At 41.9% G+C, this 14461-nt stretch overlaps 1 non-coding gene and 1 pseudogene across 1 annotated transcript; both read right to left on the reverse strand.

The window, feature by feature from the left end:
• Positions 1-2426: 2426 nt before the first annotated feature.
• LOC110125380 (ferritin light chain pseudogene) lies at positions 2427-2949 on the reverse strand (annotated as a pseudogene).
• Positions 2950-7389: 4440 nt separating this feature from the next.
• On the reverse strand, positions 7390-7496 carry LOC139035315 (U6 spliceosomal RNA). Its single transcript, XR_011487985.1, has one exon. It is a non-coding gene; the product is annotated as a U6 spliceosomal RNA (small nuclear RNA).
• Between the last annotated feature and the right edge of the window lie 6965 nt (positions 7497-14461).

Genomic DNA, 14461 nt, shown 5'->3' on the forward strand with positions numbered 1-14461 from the left:
ATTATCAGCAGTCCTCTCATCATTTCCTTGTAGCAACTACTTCATCACACTTTCTTTTACTCCCCCATCACTCTCAGCAGAAGACATCACCTTTACAAAGGGAGTCAAGGCGCTTAGGCGGCAAGTTCTGAAAGCTCTGAACCTCTTCTCTTCTCTTCTTCAGCCTCTCCTGGCAGCAGTTAAGCCCCCTCTCTCTCCTGTCTCTCTTGTCTTCAGCATCTGCTCGGCCAGTGCTTTTCCCTTGGCATATAAGCATCAAGTCCACACTGTCCATAACCTTACCTGAGACTTTATGCTTTGCTGGTTGATGTTTTATTTTACAATGAAATCTATTTCCTTTATAATTAAAAAAAATATGTTATTGATGGAAAGGGAAAATGCTCATGATATATGAAATAAAACAAAAAACCTTCAAAGTAGATAATTTTTATTCAAAATGTCTCCTCTGTCAACTGGGTTTATAGAAGAACTGTCTATTCTTTTCACTTTTCTGTGCTTTCTGAGTTGAATAAAAAGACTACATAACTACTTTTGTAATCAGAAAAGCTCACATGTTGTCTTTCAAAAGTAAAACCACCATCACAGCAAAAAGAATAAAATACCTAGTAATAAACCTACGTGAGGAGGCAAAAGATCTGTACTTGGAAAACTTTGAGACACTGATGAAACAAATAAAAGATTCACAGTTAGAGAGATATACCATGTTCTTAGATTGGACGAATCAACACTGTGAAAGGGACTCTACTACTCAAAGCAATCTACACATTCAGTGCAATCTCGATCAAATTATCAGTGGCATTCTTCACAGAGTTTGGACAAAAATTTTATATGGAAACACAAAAGACCCACAGAGATAAAGCAATTTTGAGAACTAAATACAAAGCTGGAAGAATCAGTTTCCCTGAGCTTAGACTATACTATAAAGCTAAAGTAATCAAAACAGTATGGCACTGGCACCAAAATAGAAATATGAATCAATGGAACAGGATAAAAAGTTCAGAGATTAAACCCATGCTCCTATGGTCACCTAATCTATGACAAAAGAGGCAAGAATTTACAGTGGAGAAAAGGCAGCCTCTTCAGTAAGTGGTGCTAGGAAAACTGGACAGTTAAATGAAAAAGAATCAAGTTAGAACACTCCCTAACACCATACACAAAAATAAACTCAGAATGAATTAAAGTCCTAAATATAAGACCGGACACTATAAAACTCGTAGAGGAAAGCATAAGCAGAACACGCTGACATAATCACAACAAGATCTTTTTGACCTATCTCCTAGAGTAATAAAATAGAAGCAAAAATGAACAAATAGGATCTAATTAAACTTAAAAGCTTTTGGACAGCAAAAGTAACCAAAAACAAAATGAAAAGACAACCCTCAGAATGGGAGAAAATATCTGGAAATGAAGCAACTGACAAGGGATTGATCTCCGAAATATACAAACAGCTCAATATTCGTGCAGCTCAATATTTTAAAAAAATCACCAAATCAAAAAGTGGGCAGAAGATTGAAATAGACATTTCTCCAGAAGACATACAGATGGCTGAGAGGCACATGAAAAAGATACTCAACATCACTAGTTATCAGAGAAATGCAAATCAAAACAACATGAGGTATCACCTCACACTCCTCAGAATGTTTTTGTTGTTCAGACACTAATGTTGTGGTCTGTGTGGAGGTTGGAAAAGAATTTCCAGTCATGAGGCAGAATGAGAGGAGAATAAAGTTTATTAGAGTGGGAGGTGCTGTTAGAACAGTGGGCTGGCTCAAGGGAGAGCTAAACGCTTTCACAGGCTTGCAGCTGTTTTTTACAGCCTCAAAACAGAAAATTCCTACTTGAAGGGTGGCATTAGGTGATTGGTTAGGATGCTATAGGGTGGATAGTAGGGTGGTATTTTACATAATATGGGGTCAAGGAACTGGCCGGTTTAGATCTGGAGGCTCATGGCAACAGTGCAATGGGGCTTGGTCAGTTCTAGAGATTTTTATCCTGTGAGTTGGATATAGGGCTCCTCATCTGTGACCTTGGTATAGGGCTCCACAGTTAAGTTGTGTCTGACTCATTGCAACCCCGTGTACTGCAGCAGGCCAGGCTCCTCTGTCCTCCACTATCTTCCAGAGTTTGCTCAAATTCATGTCCACTGAGTTGGTGATGCTATCTAACCAGCTCATTCCACGCCACCCCTTCTTCTTTTATTTATTTGTCGATGCTGCCAAAACCTTTATTCTTTCCATTTGGTCCAAGGCTTGAGAGAGCTCTAGAGTGTTAAGATGCTGCCTAGCGGCTGCAGAGAAGAAACTTCAGGCAGAAGCCCTGATGTTAGGTGTGTGTGTGTGCTCAGTCATGTCTGACTCTTTGCAGCCCCATAGACTGTAGCCTGATGTTAGGGGAGCTCCTCAAAGGCCGCTGGGCTTCAAAGGCTCCTAGTCATGGTTGAGGGTGAGCCTTTCAAAGAGATATTCACCCAACCCAGCCTGGGGACCAGCCAACCTGCAGAGGTTGCTCAGGTGGTCACCATCTTCTTGGTGAGTTTCACCTCCTCATCTAGGAAGTGGTTTTCCAGGAAGGCACAGAGGTGGGAGTCTGCACGAGTAGAACCCAGGCCACGCAGATCCAATATGGTCTGGTTCAGGTTCTCTATGAGGAGGGCAGCTTTCATAGTGTCCTGGGTTTTACCCCAGTCATCTTCAGATGATTTCTGCACGTCCAGAAAGAGGGGGCGGCCGCTGCACTGGTTTTGCACTTTCAAGAGACTTTCCATGTCCTCACACTTCTCCTAGGCCAATTTGCAGAAGAATTGGGCCACACCCTCCAGAGCCACAAGTCAGTAGTCAAAACAGAAGCCCAGAGAGAGGTAGGTATAGGAGGCCCACAGATACATGTTGACCAGGTGATGATGGCGGCCTCCACCTTGGTGGAATAATTCTGACAAATCTGGGAGTCCATGGTTGATCGGTAATAAGGAGTGAAGCTCAAAAAATGGTGGCTAGTCCTGGTGATCATGGACAGCTGAGTGGGTGATTCCAAAGGCTGCAACTGGAAAAAAAGTTGGAGGGTGGTTGCAGGCTGGAGTAAGGGGGTGTCCTTGGGTCTGCTCCTTTCAAGCACTGTTGAAACAAGAGACAGATCCATGGGACTGCCAAGTGCACTTTGCCCCCTTCTCCTTTTAAGGCCTTCAGTCTTTTCCAGCATTAGAGTTTTTTTTTTTTTTTCAATGAGTCAGCTCTTCCCATCTGGTGGCCAAAGTATTAGAGCTTCAGCTTTAGCATCAGTCCTAATGAATATTCAGGACTGATTTCCTTTAGGACTGGATTGGTTTGATCTCCTTGAAGTCCAAGGGACTCTCAAGAGTCTTCTCCAGCACCACAATTTGAAAGTATCAATTCTTTGGCACTCAGCCTTCTTTATGGCCCAACTCTCACATCCATACATGACTACTGGAAAAACCATAGCTTTGATTATATGGACCTTTGTCGGCAAAATGATGTCTCTGCTTTTTAAACATGCTGTCTTTTCTTCCAAGGAGCAAGCATCTTTGAATTTCATGGCTGCAGTCACTGTCTGCAGTGATTTTGAAGCCCAAGAAAAGAAAGCTGTCACTTCTTCCACTTATTCCCCTTCTATTTGCCAGAAGAGATGGAACAAGATGCCATGATCTTAATTTTTTCCAAGCTGAGTTTCAAGCCAGCTTTTTCACTCTCCTCTTTCACTTTCATCAGGCTCTTTAGTATCTTCATTTTCTGCCATTAGAGCGGTATCATCTGCCTATCTAAGGTTATTGATATTTCTCACGGCTATCTCTCCTCAAAATGGCCCTCAACAAGAAATTTACAAAGAATAAATGCTGGAGAGGGTGTGGAGAAAAGGGAGCCCTCCTACACTGTTGGTGGGAATATATATTGATGCAGCCACTATGGAGAACAGTATGGAGGTTCCTTAAAACACTAAAAATAGAACATATGACCCAGGAATCCCACTCCTAAGCATATACCCAGAAAAAAAACAAACATAATTTGAAAAGATATATGTACCCCAATATTCAATGCAACACTATTTACAATAACCAGGATATAGAAACAACCTAAATGTTCATCACTAGAAGATGGGGTAAAGAAGATGTGGTACATAAACACAATGGACTACCACTCAGTCATAAAAAGGAATGACATTGGGTCATTTGTGGAGACATGGATGGACCCAGAGAGTATCATACAGAGTGAAGTCATATAGTTTAATAAAGTATATTTTCCTTCAGATTTTATTTTATAAGGCAGTGTCATATTTTGACAAATACTTGTGAGATATTCTTTTATTGATCTTCCTGAGAAGAGAATGGAGATAAAATATGAATCAAGCACAAGGCCCTTATCTGATAAGATAGAGAAATCAGAACAATATTTCAAATGAGCTAAGACTATAATGATGAAACAACAGAATGAGGTACTGTTAAATCAACAACACTTTATGGACCTCAGAGCAATGAGAAAAATATTTTCCTATCATAAGAGGACAAATCTGATGCAAAATAAATTATTATAATGTGAAAGCACATTGTGTGTTCGGGCTTCCCTGGTGGCTCAGACTGTAGAGAATCTGCCTGCTAGGGAAGGAGACCCAGGTTTGATCCCTGGGTCAGAAAGATCCCCCAGAGAAGGAAATGGTAACCCACTCCAGTATTCTTGCCTGGAAAATTCCATGGACAGGGGAGCCTGGTGGGCTACCATGTAGTCCATGGGGTTGCAGAGTTGGACATGACTAAGTGATAACACACACATATTATTATAATGTGAAAGCACATTAGAGTAATCCAAGATGTATCTTTCTAGTAGATTCCATTAGGACACCTAACAATCACTGGGGGACTCAGTCAAATGTCACTTCTAGTTCTCAGAGACATACTTGTTCAGTACATCATAAGTAGGGTAATTAATCTGCATTTTTAATCACCTCAGATAAAACTAACTTAAGTTGTTAACACTATTTTCATATTGTATGAGAGGAATGGATAATTTATACAATTCTTCCTCTTTGTTTCTGGCTGCACAGCCTTCAGGATCTTAGTTCCCCAACCAGAGATTGAACGGGGACCTTTGGCAGTGAAAGGGTGGAGTCCTAACCACTGGATTGCCAAGGAATTCTCTGTACACTTCTTTTTTTACACTTCTAATAGATGCTTTTAGGGCTTCCCAAGTGGCTCTAGTGGTAAAGAATCCGCCTGCCAATGCAGGAGACATAAGAGGCGCAGGTTTGGTCCCTGGGTTGGGAAGATCCCCTGGAGGAGGGCACGGCAACCCACATCAGTATTCTTGCCTGGAGAATCCCATGGACAGAGAGGCCTGGTGGGCTACAGTCCATAGGGTTGTAAAGACTGCAGCTTTTAAATGCTTTTAATGTACATAGAGGAAGACCTCCATGAAATGCCATAACAGATATAGAAATTTACTGCATCTTTTGAGAGAGAGAGAGAGGGAAAAAAAAAACTAAACCCATAGCTCATCAGAACAAAATAAACCTCTCCAACCTACTGCTTTTAGGAAATATCACCTTAAACTTTTTATCATAAATTTTAGTAATAAAATAAAATCAGTTCACTTAGTATACTTTTTAAAATAGAAGATCAGGATTTAGCTCTTTACTCCATATGTAACACTCATCTCCTCTTCTAATAGTAGACAATAATTTTTGGATAAGTTGGTATTTATTGTTTATATAATTATGATTTTGTAAGGTTTGTTTTGGTTATTGATTAGTCGTTAAGTTGTCCAATTCTTTTGCAGCCCCACCAGGCTCCTCTGTCCATGGTATTTCCCAGGCAAAATACTGGAGTGGGTTGCCATTTCCTTCTGCAGGGAATCTTCCCAACCCAGGGATCAAACCTGGGTCTCCTGCATTAGTAGGCAGATTCTTTGCCACTGGGCCATCAGGGAAATTTGTTCACTATTAAGTCTCTATTAAACCTGCCTTTTATGCTTATTTTTGTTTTTCCCAGAATTTATAACTGCCTTGGGCTTTTTTGTTCCTTTCTTTTGTTTTCATTCCCTCTGCTAGAAGTGTAAACCTCAAATTGGTCAAAGTAGGTAGCCTGATGACCTTGTGTGATGGCCTCTGTTCTAATCTGGCTGGTTGCGTGAGGCCTGCAGCAAGGCTGTCGGGGCTCTTCCCGACACCCTCATCCAGGGACTCTCCTTGTTTATCTTCTCTGTGGACCCTCTGTTTCCTGGATGCCAAGCTCTGATTTTCCCTGGCCTCATGCTCTGTTTTAGTGGACTTCTTCATCCACAAGCTTCCTGAGGAAGGGAGCCCAGAAAACAAATTTCCTGTCTTTGCTTGCCTGAAAATATCTTGGCAGAGTATAGAATTTTAGATTAAAAATACTGTTTTTAGGCGTTTGAAGGCATTGCCCATTGTTTTCTAGTTTTTAGGACTATTATAAAATCCAGCGTCATTCTGAGTATGCTTCTGAGCATCTTCTGTTTGCAGCCTGATTTTTCTCTCTGGATGACTTTACAAGTTGGTCTTAATATTTACTCTGAAATTTGATGAGGAAAAGCCTTTGGGTGTTTGATTTTTAAAAATTTTTGTTTGTTTCCTTTTTTAAAAATTTAATGTCCTGGTAATTTCATGGGCCCTTGCAAGCTATAAACTCATGTCCTTCAGTGTAGTAAATTGCTATTGAATTACTTCTTTAATAATTTTCCTACTGACTATTTTATTTCTTCTCACTTTCTAAAATCAGATATTCTGTGTCCTAGACTGAATTTCTAATTTTCTTATATCTATATTTTCTATTTCTTTGTATTTTTATTCTATCCTCTAGGATATTTCTTCAACTTTGACTTAGTTGCTAAGTCGAGTCTGGCCCTTTGCGACCCCATGAACTGTAGCCCACTAGATTCCTCTGTCCATGGGATTTCCCAGGCAAGAATACTAGAGTGGGTTGCCATTTCCTTCTGCAGGGAATCTTCCCAACCCAGGGATTGAACCCACATATACTGTAGTAGCAGGCAGATTCTTTACCACTGAACCACCAGGAAAGCTTCAACTTTGTCTCAGAATTCTTTTTATTAAATTACAAACTTTCACTTACACATATATATATTTTTCTTTTCTTTTTGGCCACACCCCATGGCTTGTGGGATTTTAGTTCCCCGACCAGGGCTCCAACGGCACCCCCTGCAGGGTAGACCCATTAGACCAGCAGGGAAGTCCCTCACTTCATTTTTTTGGGGGGGAGGGAGGTTAAATATGTATTTATTTTTAACTGACCACTTCATATTTTTAATTTCCAGGAAGTCTTATTTTCTTTTTTAAAAAATGTATTAAAGTATAACTGATTTATTATATTGTGTTAGTTTCAGGTGTATAGCACAGTAAATCAGTTATACAGAGAGCATGAAACGCTTCATGAATTTGCATGTCATCCTTGTGCAGGGGCCATGCTAATCTTCTCTGTATTGTTCCAACTTTAGTATATGTGCTGTAGAAGCCAGCACATGTCTTTATTATTTTCTGAATGTTCCTTTTAATAATAGCATCCAGCCAGGACATGGAAGCAACCTAGATGCCCATCAGCAGACGAATGGATGAGGAAGCTGTGGTACATATATACCATGGAATATTACTCAGCCATTAAAAAGAATTCATTTGAATCAGTTCTAATGAGATGGATGAAACTGGAGCCCATTATACAGAGTGAAGTAAGCCAGAAAGATAAAGACCATTACAGTATACTAACACATATATATGGACTTTAGAAAGATGGTAACGATAACCCTATATGCAAAACAGAAAAAGAGACACAGATATATAGAACAGACTTTTGGACTCTGTGGGAGAAGGCGAGGGTGGGATGTTTCAAGAGAACAGCATCGAAACATGTATATTATCTAGGGTGAAACAGATCACCAGCCCAGGTTGGGTGCATGAGACAAGTGCTCGGGCCTGGTGCACTGGGAAGATCCAGAGGGATCGGGTGGAGAGGGAGGTGGGAGGGGGGATCGGGATGGGGAATACATGTATATCCATGGCTAATTCATGTCAATATATGACAAAAACCACTACAATATTGTGAAGTAATTAGCCTCCAACTAAAAAAAAAAAACAAAAAAAAAAACCTTAAAAAAAAAATAGCATCCATTCTTTTGTCATGGGTGCAATGTTTTCTGTTGATTTCTGACCATATTAATTGCAGTTTTGAGGACATTTTCTTCTGGTCCCCTCGTTATATGTTACACTCCAGGTTCCTTTTCTTTTGGCTTCTGTCTTTTATGTGTGAGGCTTGTGAACTTGGGCTGTTTGTTCCAATTTAGGCATGAGGTCCAAAATTGCTGATTAGAAGCCCAATGCAGGGGCCAGAGGTGGTCAGTTGGGGGTAACTCACTGTGGGGTGGGTGAGGGAGGGATCAGTCTTCTAGTTCCTGTTAAGGTTTTTCCTGTGTCAGTCATCATCCCCAAAGGAAATTTTCAGTCCTCTTCCTCTACTGCCAGAAGACTAAACACTTTCAATTTTTTAAGTCTTTACAAGTTCTAAGACTCCAATTATTTCATGCCTTTTTGGTTTTCCTCTCTCTACCTCATGAATAGAATGGAAAATATTCAAACTCAAGGATTTAAAACCTTACACATGAGACATTCCATTTTTCAAAATTACGTCTCTCATTGTCTCTAGTCTTCTCCTTGAGCTTTTATGCTTTTTAATTTCCATACTCTCCTTTTGATGTGATTTCTGGATGGAGCAGAGATAAATGGGTGTGCTCAATCCACCATGTTTAGCCAGGAGTTCCTACTTCCTTAAGTCTTAATTACTTTGTTTCTCTAACTCATGAAGTGGCGTAAAAATTTAAAAGTGGTAGTGCATGTGTCACAGGATGTTCAAAGAGATTTTTCCTGTTGTCTTAGAGTTTGAGCTGAGTCCTCAGGGAAGGAAGAGCATGTAGGTTCCCCACATGGTAGAGAAAGACTTGACTGGACAGAAAAAGAGAACAACTCCTCTAACAATCATGGTCCCTTATCGTCATCTTCAGCCTCTAGAAATGAGACTCTTGACAAGGGAATGAAGGGTTGTGAAGGTAGAGTTGTTGGTCTGCTCTGTAGAGCTTTGTTGTCTCCCCCGCTTCGTCCTTAGGAAGGTGAGCAGAGGCTACAGGCCGAGTCAGGAGAGCACCAGGAGACTGGGGCGCCTGCAGGAAAATCACTCCTTGACTGGATGAATCTTGGGTAGTAGAATTATTATCCCAGTGCTGCAATAGAGCACAAGCAGAGCAGTGTGAGAGAGTTTTTTTTAATTAATTAATTTGGCTGTGCTGAGTCTTAGTTGGGGCACTCGGGATCTTCCATCTTCGTTGAGGCATGCAGGATCTTTTTTTAGCCGCTGCATGCTGGATCTTTAGTTGCGGCAGGTAGGATCTGTTCTCCAAAGAGGGATCAAAGTCGGGCCCCTTGTCAGAGTTTTGGAAAAACTTGATGTGAGTTTACTGGCATGGAGACACATATGAACATAGGGATGAGTATCTGCTGATGGTCTGGTGAACAGGGCATATTGGAGAATGACTGGAGCCCAGACCAGGAATGGCAGTGCTTGAGAGTAGCCTGTACTTCTAGCATCTGGCATGATAAGGATGTGGCAGTTTCTCATGGGCCAGGAGGACATCATGGAGAGTACCTGGGTTTTAACCATAGAGGGGGCTCTGTCCAAGAGAGGTCCCTGCAGGGCAAGAAGACTCTAATGGCAAGGAGCAGTGTGCTAGAAGCTCAGGATGCGCTGCAGGACATCAGTTGGAGATGCACTGTGATACCAAGGGGTGTGCAGTGTGGAGGGCCTGTGAGTCTCCTCAAATATCACCCTCCAAGAGAAAGCCAGGACTTCTAACAGACCTTGTCATATAAAACTACCCTTTTTCTTTCTCCCACTATTCCAAGCATGGAGAAGTCAGAGGCAGGAAGTGGAGGGAGGGTGAAAGAAGAGTGAAGATAAAGGTACCCGTCTCCCCACTTAGCTGTTTCGGATCTCTGGGCTGTGAGTTCAACTTGAGTTGGAGGGCGGGGAGTGAGCTAGGAATTGAATATAAGATTGAAATTTAAAAAATGGACTGTTCAAGACTTGTATTCCATGAAAATAACAAGAAAACCATGGTGGGTACTTGAGAAATGTGTTCCTAGGATGGGGAAGTTGGCTGACAGAGCACAGTTGAAGACAGCAGCTGATGGCAGGATGGGATGAGTGGGGGGGAATTCTTTGTACCTTATCAAACCCAGACAGTTAAATAAATCAGTTAGAACTTAAACTGCTAGGCATTCATTCAATCAGTATTTATTGCCAGATTCTATGTAAGTTTAATGGAATAAAAACAAGAGTGAAACCAAGAGTCCCTGCTTAGATAATCGAGTGAGGAAGACATTCTGTCTAAGGTAGGAACTGCATTTAGCAGCTAATAATGGAGACCAGAAATAAGATTGAAATTTTACTTTTCTTTTGTGTAAAAAATGTCCATAGATAGAGGGTTCATAGTAGTTCCATTGTCAGCAGAGTCCAGGGTCCTTCTATCTTTTTGTACCACCATTCTCAGCTTGTGGTTTTCATTTTCTTTTTTTTTTTTTTTTGGTTTTCATTCTTAAGACTTGTGGTCTAAGGTGACTGAATGGAGCTCCAGTTGTCATATCCTGCATTCCAGCCAGAAATCAGGAGGAAATGGCAAAGGGCGGAAAAGGATCCGTATCAGCTTTTTAGCCCCCTTTTAAAAAGCCTTCTTGGGACTTCCCTGGCAGTCTAGCAGTTAAGACTCCGAGTTTGCAAAGCAGGAGGCACAGCTTCAATCCCTGGTCAGGGAACTAGGATCCCACGTGCTGTGTGGTGCAGCAAAAACAAACAAAATAGCCTTCCTGGATGTCTCATCCAGCTACTTTGGCTGACATCTCATTGGCCAGAATTTTGTCACATGACCACTCTTAGCTGCAAGGGAATGTGGGAAATATAAGAATTGTTTTCCTGAGGAAGAAGCAAAATGGAGTTTAGATAGGTAACCACCAAACTGTGTGGCAGTACATCCCTTTAGCTACTCAGAATCTGTTAAGTTCCTCATGTGGCTGTTTGTGGTCCAGCAAGCTGTAAACCAAAGACAAGTTTTCAGTCCCCAGCACAGCTGATATACAATGGTGGGAAAGTCCTCCACAAGCAAAACTCTCGTTCAGAAAAGGAAAGCATTCAGGAGTCACTCGTCACTGGTCTCTTGATGGATTGTGTATGTTCTCATCCCTTGAACCGGGATGTGCTAGCGGCTGCTTGGCTAGTAGAGCAAAGCAGAAGTAATGCCCTATAGCGTCTGAGGCTGGGCCCTGAAAGGCAAGGCGGCTGCTGCCTTGTTTGCTGAGACACTTATGCTGGGACCCCCTAGTTAGCACTCCAACTGCCCTAGGGCCACCATCTCCACCATCTTGTGAGGAGGCCCACATTTGCCTACACAGAGAGCCATTGAGAAGCCCCAGGAATATATGAAGAAAGTGAGATGCCCAGTTAGTCCAGAGCTGCTCCAGCTGCAGCTGTGTGACTGTAATCATGTAAGATACTTGGAGTGCCCAGCCAAGCCCTTAGGAGCCATGGGAACTCTGGGGATGACAAATAAGTGTTATTCTGAGCCACTAAATTTTGGGGTGGCAATAGATAACCAGAACAACACTGTGTATTGGATCTGGGGGATAAGGTCCACCTGCCCCAACACAGGAGTAAGTTCCTTGCTTGGTCTGTTTGGCTTTCCCAAGTTCTACCCCCTTGGGAAAATCCTCATTGTTCCCCATGATCCCTTGTTCTGTCCTCATGGAGGTTGTTTATTTTTTTTCGTACTTTGTTAATGCTCAATCATATCCATCTCTTTGTGACCCTATGGACGGTGGCCCACCAGGCTCCTCTCTCCATGGAATTTCCCAGACAAGAATACTGGAATGGGTTGCCATTTCATTCTCCAGGGATCTTCCCAAACCAGGGAATAAACCTGCGTCTCCTACGTCTCCTGCATTGGCACTCAAATTCTTTACCATTGAGCCAACCAGAGGAGTCTAAGTAATAGTTGCTCAGTCGTGTCCGACTCTTTGTGACCCACGGATTTTTTTAATGTTTATTTGTATTTACTTATTTCTTAGTTTCAGCACGTGGGATCTTTGATCTTCATTACAGCATGCAGGATCTTTAGTTGTGGCATGTGAATTCTTAGTTGCCACATGTGGGGTCTAGTTTCCTGATTAGGGATCAAACCCAGGCCCCCAGGATTGGGAGTGCAGAGCCTTAGCCACTGGACTCCAGGGAAGTCCCAGGAAAGTTGTTTCGTGTCCTCCATCTCTCATGGCCCATCTGAAGTGGGCTCTGTGGGTAATACTCTCATTAAGGGCTACACACCTTCGGCAGCCACCTCTAGAGGGCGCCTCTTCTGTGTAAGAGATTCAGGATATTTTTGCCAACAGCCATAGCTGCTGTAGGCCAGATGTGGGTTTTGTTTAATTAGTGTAGTTTCCTGAAATAAATAGTAGGCTTCCAGTCAATTCTTAAGCATGAGTTACTATGGCCAAAGATCTTAAGTGAGTGCATGCATGCTTTCTCACTCACTTCAGCTGTGTCTGACTGTCTGCAACGCTATGGACTGTGGCCTGCCAAGCTCCTCTCTCTATGGGATTCTCCAGGCAAGAATACTGGAGTGGATTGCAGGCCCTCCTCCAGGGGATCTTCCCAATCCAGGGACTGAACCTGAGTCTCCTGCATCTCCTCCACTGCAGGCAGATTCTTTGCTGCTGAGCCACTGGGGAAACCAAAGATCTTACGTAGCATATTAAACCTTAAAGATCACATGTTGCGTGTTGATTTCTGTGCTCTGACTATCCTCCCTAATTATTCTTCAAGGTTTGAAGGAGAAAATAACACTGCTAATCTGGTCTTTGCTGGGAGTTTTGCACCTCTTAACAGTGATCAATGCAAAGAAATAGAGGAAAACAATAGAATGGGAGAAACTAGAAATCTCTTCAAGAAAATTAGAGATACCAAGGGAAATTTTCATGCAAAGATAGGCACAATAAAGAACAGAAATGGTATGGACCTAACAGAAGCAGAAGGTATTAAAAAGAGGTGGCAAGAATACACAGAAGAACTATACAAAAAAGATCTTCATGACCCAGATAACCATGATGGTGTGATCACTCACCTAGAACCAGACTTCCTGAAATGTGAAGTGGGCCCCAGGAAGCATCACTATGAACAAAGCTAGTGGAGGCGATGGGATTCCAGTTGAGCGATGTCAAGTCCTAAAAGATAATGCTGTGAAAGTGCTGTACTCAATATGCCAGTGAATTTGGAAAACGCAGCAGTGGCCACCAGACTGGAAAAGGTCAGTTTTCATTCCAATCCCAGAGAAAGGCAATGCCAAAAAATGTTCAAACTATGCACAGTTGCAATCATCTCACACACTAGCAAAGCAATGCTCAAAATTCTCCAAGGCAGGCTTCAACTGTATGTGAACCACGAACTTCCAGGTGTTCAAGATGGATTTAGAAAAGGCAGAGGAATCAGAGATCAAATTGCCAACATCTGTTGCATCATCAAAAGAGCAAGAGAGTTCCAGAAAAACATCTAGTTCTGCTTTATTAATTATGCCAAAACCTTTGGCAGTGTGGATCACAACAAACTGTGGAAAGTTCTTCAAGAGATGGGAATACCAGACCACCTGACCTGCCTCCTGTGAAATCTGTATGCAGGTCAAGAAGCAACTGTTAGAACTGGACTTGGCACAACAGACTGGTTCCAAATCAGGAAAGGAGTACATCAGGCTGCATATTGTCACCCTCCTTATTTAACTTCTATGCAGAGTACATCATGAGAATTGTGCTGGATGAAGCACAATCTGGAATCAAGATTTCTTGGAGTAATATCAATAACCTCAGATATGCAGATGACACCACCTGTATGGCAGAAAGCAAAGAAGAACTAAAGAGCCTCTTGATGAAAGTGAAAAGGGAGAGTGAAAAAGTTGTCTTAAAACTCAACATTCAGAAAACTAAGATCATGGCTTCTGGTCCCATCACTTCATGGCAAATAGATGGGGAAACAATGGAAACAGTGAGAGACTTTATTTTCTTGGGCTCCAAAATCACCACAGATGGTGAGTGCAGCCATGAAATTAATGGACACTTGCTCCTTTGAAGAAAAGCTATGACAAACCTAGACAGCATATATATATATATTTAGACAGCATATTAAAAACTGAGACATTACTTTTCTGACAAAGGTCTAGTCAAAGCTATGGTTTTTCCAGTAGTCATGTATGGATGTAAGAGTTGGACCATAAAGAAAGCTGAGTGCCAAAGAACTGATACTTTTGAACTGTGGTGTTGGAGAAGACTCTTGAGACTCCCTTGGACTGCAAGGAGATCCAACCAGTCCATCCTAAAGGAAATCAGTCCTGAATATTCATTGGAAGGACTG

This window comes from Odocoileus virginianus, chromosome 5 (genome assembly GCF_023699985.2).
Source record: "Odocoileus virginianus isolate 20LAN1187 ecotype Illinois chromosome 5, Ovbor_1.2, whole genome shotgun sequence".
Classification (NCBI taxonomy): domain Eukaryota; kingdom Metazoa; phylum Chordata; class Mammalia; order Artiodactyla; family Cervidae; genus Odocoileus; species Odocoileus virginianus.